Source organism: Ammospiza caudacuta, chromosome 11 (assembly GCF_027887145.1).
Source record: "Ammospiza caudacuta isolate bAmmCau1 chromosome 11, bAmmCau1.pri, whole genome shotgun sequence".
NCBI lineage: Eukaryota > Metazoa > Chordata > Aves > Passeriformes > Passerellidae > Ammospiza > Ammospiza caudacuta.
In genome coordinates this window covers 21,668,967-21,687,577 of record NC_080603.1, presented here as the reverse complement: position 1 = coordinate 21,687,577, position 18,611 = coordinate 21,668,967, and the positions used below count along the sequence as shown (strand labels likewise).

Here is an 18,611-nt window from a genome sequence, read left to right as displayed (position 1 = left end):
GACCATAACCAGAAGTGATCACATAAACAACTGAGTTTCTGTGAGGGCCATGACCGCACTCGCAGCTTCCTCTGTCCATCCTGAGCCACCACGTCTGTGATGGAGGCAGAGGGATGGACAACCCCATGCACAGGGGAAAAAAAAAAAAAGTATTTCCAAGTTTTGTCAAGGATTTTGTCAAGATGAGGCCCAAAACAAAGTCCCAAAGCAAACCCCCAGAAAATTAGGAATCAAGATCTACAATTCCAGATTGGTTTTTGCCTATGGAAAAGACAAGCCTTATTTTGGAAAATTCTAACACAGAACACCACCTCTGATGGAGCCCATGTTCAGTTGCTGCAGTTGTTTTGGTGTTACCACTGTGTGTGCATGGAGCAGCTCACACATATATTTATTGTCTGACTCCTCTGGTAAATTAGTGTAAGTAATTTCTATGCAGTAGAGCCATCTTTTTAGTAAGCTGTAATAAACAGGGCTGCACAGCATTGCACAAGACAACAAAAGGATGGCAGATCCAAACACAGCTCTTTTAAACAGTTCTTGGCTAAATATGAAGTTAGGAAAAACACATAATGGATATAGCTTAATCCTCAACCACCTCACAACAGGCACACAAAGGACACTTCACAAGTAAACACAGAACAGCAAGCATTTCAAAAATTGTCCAGTTTGGTTTATAATTGATTTTTTTAGGCCACATTCTGCTTTTGAATTCAGATATTTTGGGACCAGTTACACAGGGGGAGGAAAAAAAAAAAAGTCATTTTTAGCAATTTATAACTACACAGCCACACTCTTTTTAAGAGCAGGCCCAAGGCTGTGTGCACAGATCTAACTCTGCTTTCTCCACACATCCATTATGCAATGCAATGTGATAAATATGTAACCATGGAGGCACACAGTGTGTTGCAAACAGGACACAGAGCTCCTGGGTGACCCAGGAGAAGGCAGGCTACACCACATTCTAGCTGTGATTCCCTCCCCCCATTTCTTTTTCATAATGGTCAGGCACTTGTTCTGCAGCCTTTTTATACCATCTCCTCTCTGAGGTATGTAAATAATTTAGTCAACAGCAATGCATTATGCAATTTATTTTCAGCCAACAGCACAGCCTTCGTTAGGTGCAATTCATGGGAAGAAGCAGTTAATTATGGTAATTCATCTGCAGACCTAGGTGAGCAATTTCACTGTTATTCTGCTATCCTACTTAATATGCATGTGCTGTATGAGAGCAGTTAAATGGCAACTTTCAAGGCTGACATCCCAAACCCTGATTCCATAACAAGCTTTGAACCTGGGCTTAAGGCAGAGCTACAGTAAACAGGGCTTCTGGGAGGCGAAGGAGTCAATTTACACAAAACAACTTGCAAGCTCAGGGTTTAAGGTAGTCTAGTGAATAGACCTCTACCAGATCCTAGGAATAATTCTATGCTATTGTATTGCACTATTTGTGGAATAGTATGTGATCATATAATTAGAGATCGTATAGTACATTCACACAAAGAATACTTTAGGGCTTGCCGGGGAGGGGGGAGGGGGCCTCTTTTAAAAAAGAAAATTACATTATCTGGAAATTCAGAGCTAATCTCAACAACTCCAAAATGCTACAAGAGAGCTTTTTCTTCATAAACTTTAGAAAAAACATTTTAAGTCTGATTTCTGCCTGAGGAAGAAACAGCTCCAAACAAAACCAGCTGAGGCTTAGAGTCATTGAGGTGTTAAAAGCCTAAATAAAATATTTAGGAAAATAGACTGAAATATGTGCAAATATTAAAAAATGTAATAATTTCTAAAATGCAGCTCTCTGATTGCAATGACAGGGAGGGAAAGACAGCATTTGGTTCAGAAGCAACACTGAAGAAGTGCTTTGAACAGGTGTAGGAAGAATGCCATGGGTTTGGAGGCTGAACCTGAGGAGGGAACAAAGGGCAGGTCCCAGGGAGGGTGGCAATTTCCTGGAGCAGGGCTGTGCTCCAGCACAGCCCGCTGAACCCCTGTGCTGAGGGGAGTGCTCCAAGCTCTTCCCCTGTCCACCCTGTCCAGAGGCCATCCCGAGTGTCCTCGCTGTGTCCTGCCCTTGGGGTGACAGCCTTGGGCGGAGAGCCCTTGATCCTGGGGCTGCTCTCCACTGCAGCTCACCTCCGCCCCGGGGCAGCCCTCTGCAGGCTCCACACTCCGCTTCAATGACCCAGCTTGCATAACCTCCGCGAGCACACAGCTACCGAAGGGCAGGCTCCTGCCAAATCCCTGCCCTCCCCCGGGAAGCACATCAAATCCTGCACAAACCCTGGAGCTCCACGCGCTCTGCATGGAGAGCCGGCGCCCAACTCAACTCTGCGTGCACAGTGCTGGTCTTCAGCCACAAACCATGCCTGGAAACCTGAAAACCTCTCCTTGACTAAAAGATTAAAGTCACAAAAACCAAAAGAGTCATTGCTTTAATGGCAGAAGGCACAGAGTTTTATTGCGAACATCCCGAAAATTTTATCGCGAGCATCCCAAAGAATTTCATCGTGAGCATCCCAAAGAATTTCATCGTGAGCATCCCAAAGAATTTCATCGTGAGCATCCCAAAGAATTTCATCGTGAGCATCCCAAAGAATTTCATCGTGAGCATCCCAAAGGTCTCAGTGCAGCACAGGTCCAAGAAGCACAGTCAGACAGTTTTAATTCAACCTTACATGCTTTGATACAGCCACAGGATGAAAGCGTTAGTGGTCTCTAGTTTGTTTATGACTGACTGCATATGCTAGAATGTGCTCTGCCAAAACCCATTGCTAAAACAAAAACCAGCCTTCTGATGGCACAAAACTTCATAAACCAAATAAACAACACATTGCAAATATTTAAGGCTTCCAAGCAAAGGCTACTTCCATAAAGTCCAACATTGAAACTGGCAACAACACATTTCAGACACTGAAACAAATGACTGGCAAAAAAACCCTGTTGTCCTCAGCATTTCAAATGGTTCATTCTTCTGTTATCCTGAAACACTCAGGGCACTCAAATTATAACTGAGCAAATATACATATCCCGTCCTATTTAAAACAAAACAAAAAATTGGAAACATTAAATTTAAATCTTTCTGCTTAACCCAGGACTAGAAAACTGTCAGCGCTGAAAATTAGTTTCACAGAGCCTTAATGTGTCTGAAAATGGCTTATTTGCTACACATGACAAGCAAATTCTGAAATAAAGGGAAACCCTTTCCCTCAACATGCACACTAATATTTTTCTTTCCTGAAGGTTGGATTACTTCCAAAGAACCTGAATTGACTTCAATGGAGTGATAATATATTTCTTAGGAAGAACATGCAAACTGCCTGAGATCACAAGAAAATGGTTCAACCAAGAAAGGGCTTCACTCAGCTCTTCTAAATATACCAAAGAATCACACTTAAGTGATATTTTTTTAAACAATTAGGGCTTGACTACACCAACAGCTATATCAGCTGATATATAGATATATATTACTCTAAACAGGAATGAGACGCTTTCTTCCTGGAGTCATTCCAAAAATAATGTGAGCGTACTGTAAATTCCCACTTTCAACTTCAACCCATGCTGCCAGTGTGTGTAAATACATCTTTGCAAAGTTCAAAGTATTTATTTAACTGCTAGCAGGACTTTCTTTGCAAATTAACCACAGATATTTCTCAAGGTAGAGTATGGTGAAAAGTCACCATACAGAAGTACAATTTATAATAGCAAAACCCAAATTTCTACAACTTTAGGTATTACTCCCAAAGTGAAGAGACTCCCCAGAATTACAAAACTTCCTAAAATTTCCTTTTTTCAGCAGATGAAAAATGTCCAAACAACATATGAAAAAAAGATAATCTAACAGTGAACGTCTGCTCATCAGTGTCACAAGCACAGCTGTGACGGCCAGGACCAAGATGTGCTTTAGGAGACACCTATACCCACAAGGAAAACACTGACCAGAAATCAATGTCCTCAGACCAGGAAAACCACTGGCTCCCAGTAAAGGGCATAAAAAAAAAGATTTTCATAAAAGCTTGTAAATTAGTTTATAGTTAAACTTATAAACAAGAATAATTTAGGAAGCTATAAAGGAAGACTCACTCAAACGAAATTAGATGCACATGGCAAAGATTTATGTGTATTTTATGTATGGGTGAGCCCGAGCAGTCAGTACAGCCTGTGTGTACAGGCTGGCTGAGCTATCAGCTGGCCCACTGCACTCTGAGGAGATTCTGCCTGATAGCACAGCTGAGATAAGGGGCTCATGGCCCACCCTTACCTAAACCAACCACGTTCACTCCAATGGCTCAGCCACAGCCTCCACAGTAGCAACACCAGTGTTTGTGGAGCCAGGCTGTAAACTGGTGCAGCAAAACTACCTGGACTTTAATCCCCTCTCCCCACCAAAACAGCCTTTGGGTTAAACACATCCTGCCAGAGATGATGTTTTTAGGACATAAATCTGTCTCAGCATGGCAGGGGACTCAATATACAACATTAGAGGATAGAAACTCTTTTGTGCCTCTGCTCCATCAAGAACAGGGTCAGCTCAAGGCTCCCATCACCTCCCTTCCCACCCCCAGTGCTGGGATAAGTGGCTACCTTTGTAGCTGTTCTCCAAAACCCATTCCTGAAGTGGCTCTACCAACAAAGTTCCACCTTTTCTAATCCCCAAAACTCTGCCAGGGTCCAGAAAAAGTGCAGGCATCTTAAAACTTCATATAAGGTTGCATTTCCACATTACTAAGGACAGAAACATGCCTAAATTTATGAACCAAGTAGCCTGATTTCAACATGTCCTGGCACTAGTAGAAAATATTTCCAATGTGAAGGACCACGTTCTGTCCAATAGAAAACTAAAAGACACAGACAAAACCTATAAATGAAAATGGAGTACTTGCTAAAACTGAAAACTCCAAGTAAGCAGAGACTGAAAAATTAAACAAAAGCCACTTTACACTGCTACCTACACAGCCTTTCACCAGAAGATCTCGGGGCACTGAACTGGTCTGAAAAAGCTCCTGTTAAGTATTAAATCACTGGTGCATGGGTAAATTTGTTAATCCATTTGCGAAGGTCACACAGTGGCAGAAATAACAGATAATCCTGACACCAGCTTTCTGTCCTAATCATTATGTGGACAGAAAATCTTCAGTGATGTAAACAAAAAATAAAGTAAACACAGTTATCTGTCACATACTCATATATTAGGTCAACTCAGAAAAGCAAAATTGTGGGTGTGGGGAGTGGAGGTCTCTGGGGATCCACCACAGAGCTAGACAGGCCTGTGGAAATGTATGAGAGAATTCATATCCAGAAAGTAATTCCATAATTCCCTCCATCAAGCAGTTCCTATGAAGGGACTGCGTAAACAAACTACAGTCACGCTCAAGAAAAAAAAAAAGTCTGAAAACCTTGAGCAGTAACCCACAGAATATATTCCACTGCTGTATTACACCCACATTAGGATGCCAAAAGTTTGCCATTCATCCTGCATCGAAATGAAAGCAGTATTTTACAGACTGCCTGCAAGCCACCCAAACTGGGGATGTTTTCTAATACCAGAGAGCAGATGGACACACAGCTGACACTGTCGACACACACTCAAGATTGCTACGAGAATCTCTACCAGCTTGAAAGTTCCTACCACCTTCCATGCCATTACAAATGAAAGCAACTTGGTAATACCTGCTGTGGAGCTCTGACAATTCAAGATCATTTTGCTGAACAGTCCTGTAGAGGTATAAAAAACACTGCAAGCACCAGCTTCCACAGAGGAAAAAGCAAGACTATATTCTGATTTAAAAAACAAAACAAAACAAACAAACAAAAAAAAACCCAAACCACAACCTCATTTATTCTACAAATCAAAAATACCGGACCAGACAATAAGCTACACAGCCGTTGTTAAGATGTACTAAAAACAATAACATAATAAAAATCACTGTAGGCAGGGAAGACTAATCTTTCTGCTCTTCCTTAAGCAAAACTCACAGCAATTTCAATGGAATTCTCCCCCAGATAGGGCTGGATGACTACATCCACAGCCTACACGTGCCAAGTCTGCTCCTGCAGCCAGTCTCTACTGCATTCATCTTAGTTACACTACACATACCCTGATTACAGGGATTTATAAACAGCATGAGTAATTTAGAGGTGATCCACAAAACTGTGACTTTAGTACAGTGAGGTTCACTATTATTGTCTCCAGTGTAACCAGCTTTATGGTATATGGTAAAGGACTTACACCTGCAAGACTTTCAAGCAAATATCTTTTACTGACTCTCTCAAAAGCACATTCTCCATTCTCTCAGTCCCAAGCACATCCACTCTGGAGCCAGAACACCAGCCTGCTATCCATAGGTTTTGCTGGGAAATGAGGTAGGAGAGAGTTTATGATCCATTAAGTCACCTGTGTTTATTTTCTTATGTTCTGGACAACAAGACATGAAACAGAAATGGTGTTTGGACATCAAGCAAGAGAGTGTTTTATCATGCAGTTTCTGGATGTGAACCCTTTAAAGACAAAGCTCCGAAGTCGCAGTGCCACACAGGACAAAGGCGCCTGTGAGCACGTCCCAGCCCGCAGCCTCAAAGCCCTGTTTGTTCACCCAGAACAATGGGGCATGTGACTTGTCAACACTACCCACAATAAAAACAATAAGATAAGGCTGCCACTGATTTCACCATTATTGACTTTGTTTTCACTAATTTTAAGTCACAAAGTCAATAAAAACTTCTTGCATGAAACCCCTTATTTTGAAGAGCCCAAAGCCAACCCCACCTTGCCCCGAGGTTTTCACTCCAACTTCTTCAGCTTTTTGTGTCTGTACTAAATGCTCACACCAACTCCCTCCAAAGCCTCCCTCTGACTTCATCAAGAGTTGGATCAATGCTATATGCCTAGAGCCAAGATTATTTTTATCACAGAAGAGCACTGCCAAAATTTGTCCTCTGCATTTCCTGCCCTGTGTGCCCATCCCAAGCACCCATGTGCCCGCAGGCAGGCCCCTCACTCACCTCCTGCTCGCTGACAGGGGCACACACAGAAAATGAAACTTCCCCAGCAGGTTTTGCTCCACCACTGACTCAGGCTACATCATCCAAACCCATTCAACCCCTCCAGTTCAAGAGGGCTACCTAGGACTGAGTCCTGCATATAAATTTAACATTTTGAGAAAGAGGAAGAAAGCAGAGAAGACCCAGAGAACAGAAACAAGAAGGCACTAATTTGATTTAAAGGACTGACGAGAGAACAGATGGGGAGAGTGCAAAAAAAAAAGTGCAAAATAACAAAAAGGACAGAGAAACCCCAGGGAAAGAAAAGCAAAAAACACAAAAAAAAAAAAAAAACCCAAAAAACAGGTGGGGAATAATTAGAAAAATCAAATAAAGCCTTAGGAAGTGTTAAGAATAAAATGGTGCAAACTGCCAGTTCACTACACTTATTTGCCACTTTCCCACTAGAGCACGGACAAGGTGCAGAGCCAAGAGGAGAAGGCAGAGCCACCCTGACACTTGGAAAGGGTTAATCCAGAATGAAAAAAGCAGCACAATCATGCACCACTTGTCTTTTTATCACACAGGGGGAGGCTCGGGGGGTAATTTTAATTACACAGAACAGCAGTAGGCCCAGCAGCATCAGATTAACAAATACAACTAGGCAGCAACAGGCACACGGAAGTATGCTGCAGTTCCAAACTTTCACCATTTACAGGAACATTAACACAAATAAAATCTGACTAACCTGATCTCTGAATGTGCTTTTAAAACCTGTGCATTTCTTTCATTTCACCTTGACAAAACTCCGTTCCACGAGCACGTAGCTACAGGGTTACAGGCCCAGGCCACAGCTGGGCAAGTGGGAGGCACATTAAGCACAGAATGAAATTTCACATATTCTAACACCATCAATGGAGCTTTCTGGAGCTCTGCAGCAGTGTCCAACACACACAAGCCTTGCTGCTGGCACCACAGCCAGACCTCAGCCTACGTAAGGGACGTTCTCCTAGGCCGAGTCTGACACCGCATTTCACATACCCTCCGAGCCTCGCGTGTGAAGTCACCCCTAGCGTCAAAGAGCGAGTCAAAACACATCCACACTGTTTTCCCTGGCTACCTCTGAAAGTTTCCATCCCTTTATCTTTCATGTAATTTTTCTAAAAACTCTTCCCACCATTTCTCCTGATATGCACAGCATCTCCAGAAGTCCCCAGCACACGCAAGCAGTGAGTACCTCTCTAACATGGGACCTCAGCTGTGTTCCAGGCACACTGATGGAAAAATTGAATTTGGTGCTTTCACAACCAGCCCACAGAACCACACAAAGAGAGGGCTCATTTTTTAAGACAAAAGAAAATAATACACCTAGGAGAGCTGTATTGTGCCCAGGCACCTCAATGGGATGACCCAGTGGTAAAGAGGGCTTTTTGTTTTATTTTAATAGAAGAGACTCTTAAAACTTAATTGCTAATGTATTTAATGTGTATTATATGTACTGTAAAAAAGAATCTTACAAAAGGTTTTGATGAACTAGGATAAGTAAAAAACAACCTTGCACATGTAGACAGCAGAAGAACCAACTAACATGGATTTTGCCAACAGCAAGATAACATTGATATTTCTAATGTAATCAAAGGCCATTCACAATCTGCCCTGGAAGACACTCACAGAAATACAAAGCATTTTCTTACAAGTCAAACAACTGTGACAAATATTTACTATAAAGGCAAAAGCTGCTAAAAAAAAAAAAAAAAGAAAAATAAGTTGGTTTCTGTTAATCAGCTACATTTAGACATCCGTTCCTGCTATCAGATCAAGCTCATCAAAACTGCTTAGTAGGTTGTTTCATTGTATTTGTGTGCAAGTTTTGTCACAACTCAACATATTGAGGTTTCATATTGCTGACTTTTTTCATGCCCACAATGGTAGATACGTACAGTCTAAACAACATACCAGATTGTGAAATTTAGTTGCGCCTTCAAAATAAAGTGGAAAATCAGGTACCATGTCAGCATCAAGAAAACATTCGTATTGTTCAGCAAGTACAGACCCAGCTTCTATAAACCCCAGATTTGTTGCACTAGCAATGGGAAACAGCTAGTCCATTGCTACACAAGATATGTTTCTAGCACAATTTATTTGATGTCAGCATTAACAGATGCTTTTACCACACCGTCCCGCATTTTCCTTCATCCACATTAGTGCTAACATTGCTTTATAAGTACATTAAAAAGTATAAAATCTGATACATTACAGAATCACAAACATCATCATGGCAAAAAATTTGTATTTTTAAAAAGCACTGCCCAATTAAAATTTATCTCCGGGAGTCTGCATTTAGGAAAGTGTGTTTGTGTTGATACACAATCAGAAATTTCTGCACTAGAGAACAATGTGAACATCCATACAAAAATTAGTGGTGATTCATTGTTTAGCAGCTGTCTTCCCTTTACAGCACACTGCAGACTGAAGGACACGTTGCCAAACTGAGAGCACCAATACTTCCTTTAACCTAATATAGGACAAATAAATACACTTCAACAGCTTCTAAATCTTGCACGTCCTACTTTTTTGACCCAGATCTCTTGTTATTTCCCCCATAGGTCTATGCAATATCAAAACTATTTTTTCCCCACAAATTTAGACATAACCTAAAAGAGGAAAAGTTCTCATGCCTACTGTGAGCTAGAGAGACCAGGAAGCAGGGGGGGAGGGCCAGACTCACTCATCTCTCTTAAGATCAATCAGTATTTTAAGGTAAGCTCCTCTCCCAACTGCTGAAATTAATGGCAAAAACGCTCATTTGTCCAAGAGGACTGTTAGACCAATATCAATAATAAATGAAAAATAACGACATCTTTTTAATACTATTTTTACAAAGCAAAATAGTATTTTCAGAAGTCATGCTGACACTCGAGCATGAATCAGTCTGTCCAAAAACCACTAAAGAGCTATGAAACTTGTTATTCCACTCCTTGGACAGCTTGGGCAACTTATTCCAGGAAATCAAACTGTCTCCTCTCTGCCTGGTACTTTTAGGGAACCATCAGGGGACTCAAATCTGCCTCACATGTGCTCACCATCCATAATTCCCCATTCAGTTTGCTAGCAAGAGGTCACCCATGTGAAGAGCCTGAACTTTTAACATTGTTAATATCAAAGGGATGTAACTTTGAGGATGGGTTCTATTTAGGACTCCAGCCCTTGACAGTTTCTGTGGTTTTGGCACCAGACACAGTATTTAGCACTGTATTTTCACAAACAGTAAATATTTGACCCTTAACTTATAACCTTGGAAAAATGCTCCAGGAATACGCAGCACAGAGATCTTTTCCGCAGCTCTCTGGTCGCCACCAACAGGCACGTAGCTGTGCACAGAGCAAAGTTTCCACTTTCACAGTCCCAATTCATAAAAATCTGCCATCAGCCTGACGTCAGTGGGGCAAGAGGGAGCTCTGTGTGCAGCCAGAGAAGCGACTGAATCATTCCCCAAAGCCACAAGGGGTTAAAAGGAGCACCAGCATTACTGCAGGGCCAGCTGCTCGCCTGCCCTGCCAAAAACTAAAACTATTGCCCCACTGGGCAAAACTATTGCCCCGCTGAAGGGGAAGGGAAGGTCTGCTACTCCCACTCCACCAGCTCAAACTTCCAGCCACGCACCTCCAGTGATAGGAAATTACACCCAGTGTGTCTGCATATGGCACACGGGTGTGGAGAGTGTCTGTAACACACTGACACTGAGCAGAGATTGAACAAAGCCTCAGATCATAAAACAAAAAATCCCACACAACTGTTTTCTCTGGATGATTCTGATTTTTTACTGCTAAACATTACTAGTAAGCAAGATTGCTCCTCTGCAACATGGAGACTTCAGAATTACAACAATAAACACAAGTCAGAGCACACAATATAGCCTTTTACTAATACTGCTCCCAGGAACAGAAACTACACCCTCACGGGAGTTTGCAAGAGCCTGCAAACCACACACAAGAGTTGATTTTTAGAAATGCTAAGCACACACAGAGACTGCCAACTTCACATGCAACTGCGGGGACTCAGCATCTTTGAAAATAAGACTATTAATATCTTACTTTGGAGATGCAGATGCCAGCTTATACTCTTCTTAAAAGGAGTCAAGCTTGCACCAAGCACAACTACAGCACAAATTCAGGGACCCGATCCCCACTGACACCACACCTCCAGCTCCTGGAGACAAGCAGGATACAGAGAGCACCAGGAAGGGCCACGGGCAGGCACCGAACCACACAGCCAGGCTGACACCCAATCTGCCTGCATTACTCATCCTCAAAAAATGGTGTATTAGGCCAATAGCATACCTAAGGATGTTGCTTCTGGCATTCAAGCTAACATATTCCAAAGGACCTCAGTATCTCCACTTACCGAGTTTGGCCACACACAATTATATCCAAATTAAACTGAGACTCTTTCAAAGACGTTGCATATATTGGCCAAGACAATTCCATAACGCTCCCCCTCGTCACTCTGGAGCTTCTTTCAGTAAGTTCTTCAGAAAGCCACACCAATTCAGAAGACTTTCTGATTTCTACTTCTACAGGTAAGGAAATGCACTCAAAAGTCTTCCCTGCAATGAGTCCATCTAAGAAGCAAGCGAGCAGGTGTGAGCAGCAACACCAGCAATTTCACTCCTTGGCTAGCCAAGACAGCAAAATCCTACACACCCAACCAGTGTGTGAATTTTCCCCTACCATTACACAACCTCCAGCTTGGAGTGACCACTTATTTCTTATCAAGGCAGAATTATTTTTAAGGCTCCTTATCAATATAAAAAGTCTAAAGGATGTCACAGAAAGGTAAGTGGTAAGGTACTAAAGACAAAGGTTTCAGAGTGTAAGCTGAGTTACAGTTCTGTAGATCCTTCCGAACCAGAGACACATTTAACCTGACCTCAAACAAGGCCACCAAGACTCTAGGGCATTTTGTATAAACAAGCTCAGCCTTGTTTTCATTACAAGTGGGAAGGAAAGGCCTTCTCATCTTGGACTAGATACCACAAGGCAGAACCCTAAGAAGTTCTCCAGTTTTCATACAAATTGGCAATTTCCAGACCAGACTTCCAAACCTTTTCACTCAAGCTATCACCTCTCCCAGAGTGACAGCTTGCTGCCTCATTTTCACTGCTTCTTACCTCCAGTTAGCTAATTCAATTTTGCAAAATTAAAGGAAAGCCAATATAGTCCCCTACAATTTCATATCAAAAGATATTCCTTATTCCTCATTTCATTGTCACACTTTATCTCAGAAGAAACCAATTATAAAATGAATAAAGCCATCTCCATCTACTCTGGTCAGGATCACTTGAACCTTTTTCTAGTAAAGTCACTTGTCATTTAAGTGACTTTACAGAAATTAAGACCATCTAACTTCATACTTCAGTACTTAAAATACTGGGCACATTTGGGACAGGGGTAGCTAAATCAACAGCAGAAACACAGAAATGGTTTCTTCATCACCTGTTAATTTGAAGCTACTACATTAATGCAGCAATGCAACTCAAAACCAGAAAACAGCTGTCAATCATAGCTCCTAAAGGGAAGCTCCTGACACTCCTTCACCTAACACAAACACTTAAATTTGTATTTAAAAATGAGCATGCAATGAGTATACTCTCAGAGCAGTTACTTTTTGCAGGAGCCAAACATGCATAATTACAGAGTGTGCACACACACACTTTCACTTCTGTCCCAACCTGCAGCTACTTGCATGAGCTGATGTTTAGGGCACTAAATACAGCCATTATTACACCCTGAACTCGGGGTGCAGGCATGTGCAAACACACACCCAGTGAAGATGGTCAGCACAGACCAGTATCACACCACTCCAAATGAACAATGTGAGTTAGATTATCAATGAGTCACACTGGAGTACGATACATCTCACAATCACAATATTGCAGTATTGACACAACACCCACCTGCAGCACACCCTGTCCTTGCTCTCCTCTCCAAAGCACAGACCAGACCACGCTACCCCCACCACCTTATCCCAGCTGGGCAGGGACTTGTGTCTTTCTCTGCTCCTCCTGCCAGCAGTGTCCTCGCCAGCAAGGTGTCAGAATTCACGCAGGCACCACAATCGTCAGCAGCTGAGGGACCAGGGAGGGCAGAAGAGACAGGCAAAGCAAGCAAAAACTGCAGGGGTGACTGTCACTTGGGATTCCCAGCAAGCAGAGGAATCAGTGATGAAAAGGTGTCACACCCAGCAGTACCTCAGCCTTCCCTAGACACTGTACAGTGCTGTCGTACCAAAACAGCACCAGGGCAATGAAAGATTCACATCCTACTGCCCACCACTAATACAAAACACACCCAACTTCTGGGAGCAACTTCACAGACAGCTGCAGAGCTCATTCAGCTGAACGAGCCCAGTGATGTTCACAGAGCTGTGTGTTTTACAGGACTTCCTGACTTCTGCACGATTACATCCTTGTAGGATGTGGGTCTTTACTGCCACTACAGAACTTACAACAGCAAACACGTTCTGACTCAAATGTGAAGTCCACGTTCTATTGAATTCCAGACCAAAATGAAGTTAGGTAAAATAACTCAGTTTGCTTTACATTATTCAGATCTGTTCTTCCTAACTTAAAACTATTATCTGAAAACAACATTATCAGCAATTTTGGCCATTTCCCCTAATCCATCCAGAGCCTCTTTTATGCTTAGGGCTGTAGCACTTTTTAGCATCAAACTCTTTCATGATGGGAAAATGACTATGAAGTATTGCTGTTGGGTACTTAGCGCTTATACCCTGCCTTACAACTTCAAAGCATTACACAAACATCAATAATTACCATATATAGAGTAAAACTGAAAAAAGTATTCTTATTAAAAAAGAAACTCACAAGAAAAAAAATCTTAACTACCTGTTTGAAGGGGGGGAAAAAGCTTAAGCAACAGAATCTTCTGTAATTATTGTATTCTTTATGCTACAAACATGTGTTATGGCTGTGCACGTTCAAACAAACAAAAACTGTACACGCTTGAAAAGTCTTAAAAAATAAATTATAAAGCCCAAAAGCCAAACCCCAACTCCTTTCATAGATTTAAATTACATTTCCTTCTCCTTTCCTGAAGGAATGAGTGCTAAGTGTTCTCCAGGTGTTCCCAATAACAGTTTGGGAGGCAGGCCACCATGCTCCCAAGACAGAGTACCAGAAAACACGGTTCTCATGGAGAAAAATCCAACTTCCCCCAAGAAAACTTAAGATAGCGACAGTGTACCAGCTCAGGTGACCTTAGGTAAATAATACAAAATGTTGCCATTCCATTAGAACTTAAACAAAAACAAAGGGAAAAAAAAACACGAGAGAAAACCACAGAAAGTTTGTTTCGATCAATTACAGCGCACCACCTGTGCCCTAAGCACCATCAGCAGCCCCTTTTTTTCAATGAATAAGGGCAAAAACCCCTTCACAGCTCATCCACAAACACATACCCACTCACTAAATTTAAGGACGCACACAGGAGCTTGCAGTCCAGTCCTCATTTGGAAGATATTCTGAAAAGCCCAATAACACACATGTCCAAAGGAAGGCCCCAAACCAAACGTGAGCCTCACATGGACAAGCCTTTGGGTTACTCAGAGCAAGAAAAGGGCACCAAACTGCCCCAAAACCCAGGTACAACCAAACCCCAAACACCAACTTTGCACATGGTGCCCTTGCTGCTCAAGGAGCACAACTCACAACACCCAAAGGGCAGAGACCTTTTTAAAGCACACAACGTGCTCAGACATTTATTTTAGCACGGAAGGACAGCAAAGCGAGTCAGACAAGCCCGCAAAACTCTTTTTTTTTTTATGCAACAAAGACCTGTTTCTCCTGATCATGCCTCCCATGCCTTAACAATAAGGAAGGAATATGTTTTGTGATCCCCTCCCCCATAAATCAGTTAGGAATTTGATTTACACAGACAGGAAAACGAGGAAGTCGAGCACACTGGAGAGTAGTAAAAACTTCACCAGCAAACTTCACTTTCCTACACAGCGACCTACAAACCAAACTTTCCTCCAGACTCACGTGTCATCTGCAGCAACCAGCCCCTGCCATAAAGCACAGACAAAGTTTGCTGTTCTGGGGATAAAGACAAGCGAGGGAGAGACTTTTATTCTGTCAAGCTGCCTTAAAAGGAAATTCGGTGATGAAAGATTAAATTCACCTGGAACAACACGATAAATTTTAACCCTTTCGAGGGTACAACAATAACAAGCCACATATTTCAGGACTTAATCCTCCAGCAAGAAAACAGTCCACACTGCATCAACCGTGCGAGCCCCTCTAATTGATGCAACACACAATTTACACCAGGATTTCGGACAGGGATAAGCCCTGGGAAGGAGAGACGCTGGGAAATGGGGATATATAAGGTTATTTTATGCCCCGAACCGGGCCCGCTCGCTGGCACCGCGGGGCACTGTATGTTCCACCCGAACTTCGCCGCCGAACTGATCATTAACTTGGCACTGGGGGGCACATGGGGAACGGCCGGGGGTGGGGGTGCATCCCCTCCCCAGGAACGGGAGCCGGGATGGGGGAGGGCTCCGCCAGTGGGGGAGGGGAAGGGCCTCCCCTCCCCCCCCCGACCCGGCCCTGCCCCCCCTTCCCCTCCCCCCCCAAGTAAATATGCGGGAAGGGGGGGAGGGGAAGCCGCTCTTCCACACAAATCGGGCTAAAAATAGGCCTCTCGCCATGGCTCCAGTGTGCCATTCGCTGCCGAGGCCGGTGTACCCCCCATCCCCCCGCTCCATTAAACCTCTTCTTTTTTTTATTTTTTTTTTAATTTTTAAAAAATGAAGGCGGGTGGGGGAGGGGAAGCCAGCGGCGCGGGGTGGGGGAGGGGAAGGGATAAATATGTGTATATATATATGTGTATGTCTGTGTGTATATATATATATATATATATATATATATATATATGCACACATATTAATAAAAACGGGGGGTCACAGAGGCGTTGTGGTCCCATCCCCCTCCCGCCCGCACCGACACAAACAGGGCGGCCGCCCCCCACCCCCATCCCCGGCCCCTGCCCGCCCCCGGGGCTCCGAGCCCCCCGGTTCTTACCTTGCGAGCGGCTGCTCCCCCCTTTCCCCGGGAATGGAGGCACGAGGAATTCACCCTGGATTGTCTCTCCTCCTCCCGTGTGTTTTATACCGCCGCGTGTATATACGCGCACATCCCTGCCTGTGTGTGTGTGTGTGTGTGTGTGTACACGCGTATAGTTATCGATTATATATATATGTATATACACACACACATATATATATATATGTATTTTTAAGGTGTCCACACCGAGAGGAGGAGGAGAAAAAAAAAACACCAGGAAAAAAAAAAACCAACAAAACCACCACACACACACAGGAGGAGGAAGGAAAAAAAATACCCAGCGCGTAGCGCTGTGATATTCAATTATATCCGAGCCAGGGGCCGGGGGAGGGGAGGGTGGGGAGGGCGGGTGGGGGGGGGGGGGGGACTGGAGATTAAGTCCCGAGGAAGGAGGGGGAAAAAAAAAAAAAGTAATATGTGTGTGTGTGATTGAGATTGAGGAGGGATCGGGGCGGAATGTGGGAGCTGTTACTGGGGGAAGGAGCCAAGCGGCGCGGAGCAGCCGGCGGCCCGCAGACACTCCGGGTGCCCGGCCGCGCCGAAATGGGCGCCGGCGGAGGGAAGGGAAGGGAAGGAAGGGAGGGAAGGAAGGAGGAAGGGAAGCAGCGGAGCCGGGAGGCGAGGCCAGGCGAGGAGGAGCGGCCCGGCCCGGCCACACAAGCCCAGCGCGGGGGTCGGGAGGGGGACCCGCTCCCTGACGCCTTCCCCGCCGCGCCCGGCAGTGCGGGAGGGGAGGGGAGGCGGCCGCGGGCGAAGGGAGGGAAGCGAAGGGGAGGCCGCCCGGGCACGACAGGCCCCAGGCCGCGGAGCTTTTCTAGGAAAGACATTAAACTGCGCTGCCAACAGAGCTTATGTAAATGCAGGATGTAACATGGTGGTTTTGCCTCTCTCCTCGCAGCCCGTCGCAGTTGGCCATGGCACCTGGCACCGGGATTCAGCCCCGTGTGGGCACCCCCCCGCTGCCGCCTCTGCCTCTCGTTTCATTTAATGAAAATAATCCTCCACAGCGCTAATGCAATGTCCTACCTGGGCACTGCTCATTTTTACAATTGAAATGCTGTTTGTCATCTATAGGGCCGCATTGTTTGTTTTTGAAAGCGAGCTTTGTTAATCAAAACCACATTCGTCACCAGGCAGCCCTTTCCATCTTAAAATGGTTTTGCAAGAGCATTTCACACTCTTGGGCAATGGTCCAGCACTCTCATGTCCGGACATTGGCACCCGTGCAGAGTCCCAGTGACCACAAACCCTGCACGGATGCGATGGCAACATCGGAGGTTATCCAAGCTCATTCCAAGGCTCTCCACACACCCCAGCCCAGCTCTGGTGCTGCTCAAACAGGGCATCCACATCACCACACTCAATTTCAGAACTCGATTTCACCTCAATTTCACTGCAGCTGGCAGTGGGCAAAGAGATGGTCATGAATATAATGCCTTTTTTTTGCCTTTTTTTTTTTTTCTTTCTTTTTTTGTGGATAGAGTATTGCCAGACAACTATGCTAGTCCTAAGGCAGAATTTCTGGATTTTACCTTCAGTCTAACACCTGGGATATACCATAGGCAGATTTTGCCTACCTGAGCATTATCACACAGGCAGATGGGGTTCATCAGCTCCACAAAGCCTTGGGTAGATCACTGGGGGTAGGATCCTCTCATAGTACTTATTTTCTTCAGGGTCAAACCCATTCATTTTTCCTTCCTTTATGAAGAAAAATATTTAAATACCAAAGGCCAAAGTTATGTAAGGAAACTAAAATCTCTCTAGAAAAGCCAGGAAGCATATTTGTAATTGTAATTCACTTGCTGTCCAGCATTTATTTTGTGTAATAATTTTGGTGGCCCAAGTGGGCAACTTTCTTTTCTCACTAATGGTGTGTAGGCTGTCTGCTTTGGGTACGTAAAGAGGCAATAATTTTGAACGCTATATCCAGTCCAGCTCCAAAATTTGCTGAAAGTCAAGAAATTTAAGAGGGGAAGAAAAAGTGGCAAGGCACTCATTAACACATTCACGCATCATAATCTTAGATCTGTCCATGCTTCTCTTCTAATGGAGTTTGACCTCTTGATACTCTGATTTATTTCCCAGGTGAAAGAAGATAAGCAGTAACCGTGTGTGGAGGAAGGGGAATGGGAATATAGCCTAAGGCAAGAGGAAAAGGGAACTCTTTTGGGGGACTGAGGGACAGCAGGGGCCTCAAGAAGGACGTGTGAGAAGTCCATGAAATGGGAATGAGAGGTGTGACGTTCAGAAAGCTTGGGTGAGAAACGGGGGAGGGAGAGTCCCTGAAGTGTGCGTTGTTTGGCCCTCAGGAACTACAAACACTGTCTTCCCATTCATGTGCTGAGCAGCGACAGTGCGCTGAGCTGGAGTCATCTGGCTGAAGGTTTCCGTGCTCTGGTGTTCTCCAAATGTTCAGTCGTGGCTCTGGGGTGCCAGGCTCTCTTTTTTAACACAATGACATGCTCAACCGGGCGAT

The 18,611-nt window shown here is 44.1% G+C and overlaps 1 protein-coding gene across 2 annotated transcripts in view; it reads right to left on the bottom strand.

Moving 5' to 3' along the window:
* Positions 1-16,325, bottom strand: part of TBL1XR1 (TBL1X/Y related 1) — a 108,342-nt gene extending 92,017 nt beyond the window's left edge. For both annotated transcript variants that reach the window (XM_058811929.1, XM_058811930.1), the window contains exon 1: positions 16,091-16,325. The gene's annotated coding sequence lies outside the window, so the exon portion shown is untranslated. The remainder of the gene's footprint in view (positions 1-16,090) is intronic.
* Between the last annotated feature and the right edge of the window lie 2,286 nt (positions 16,326-18,611).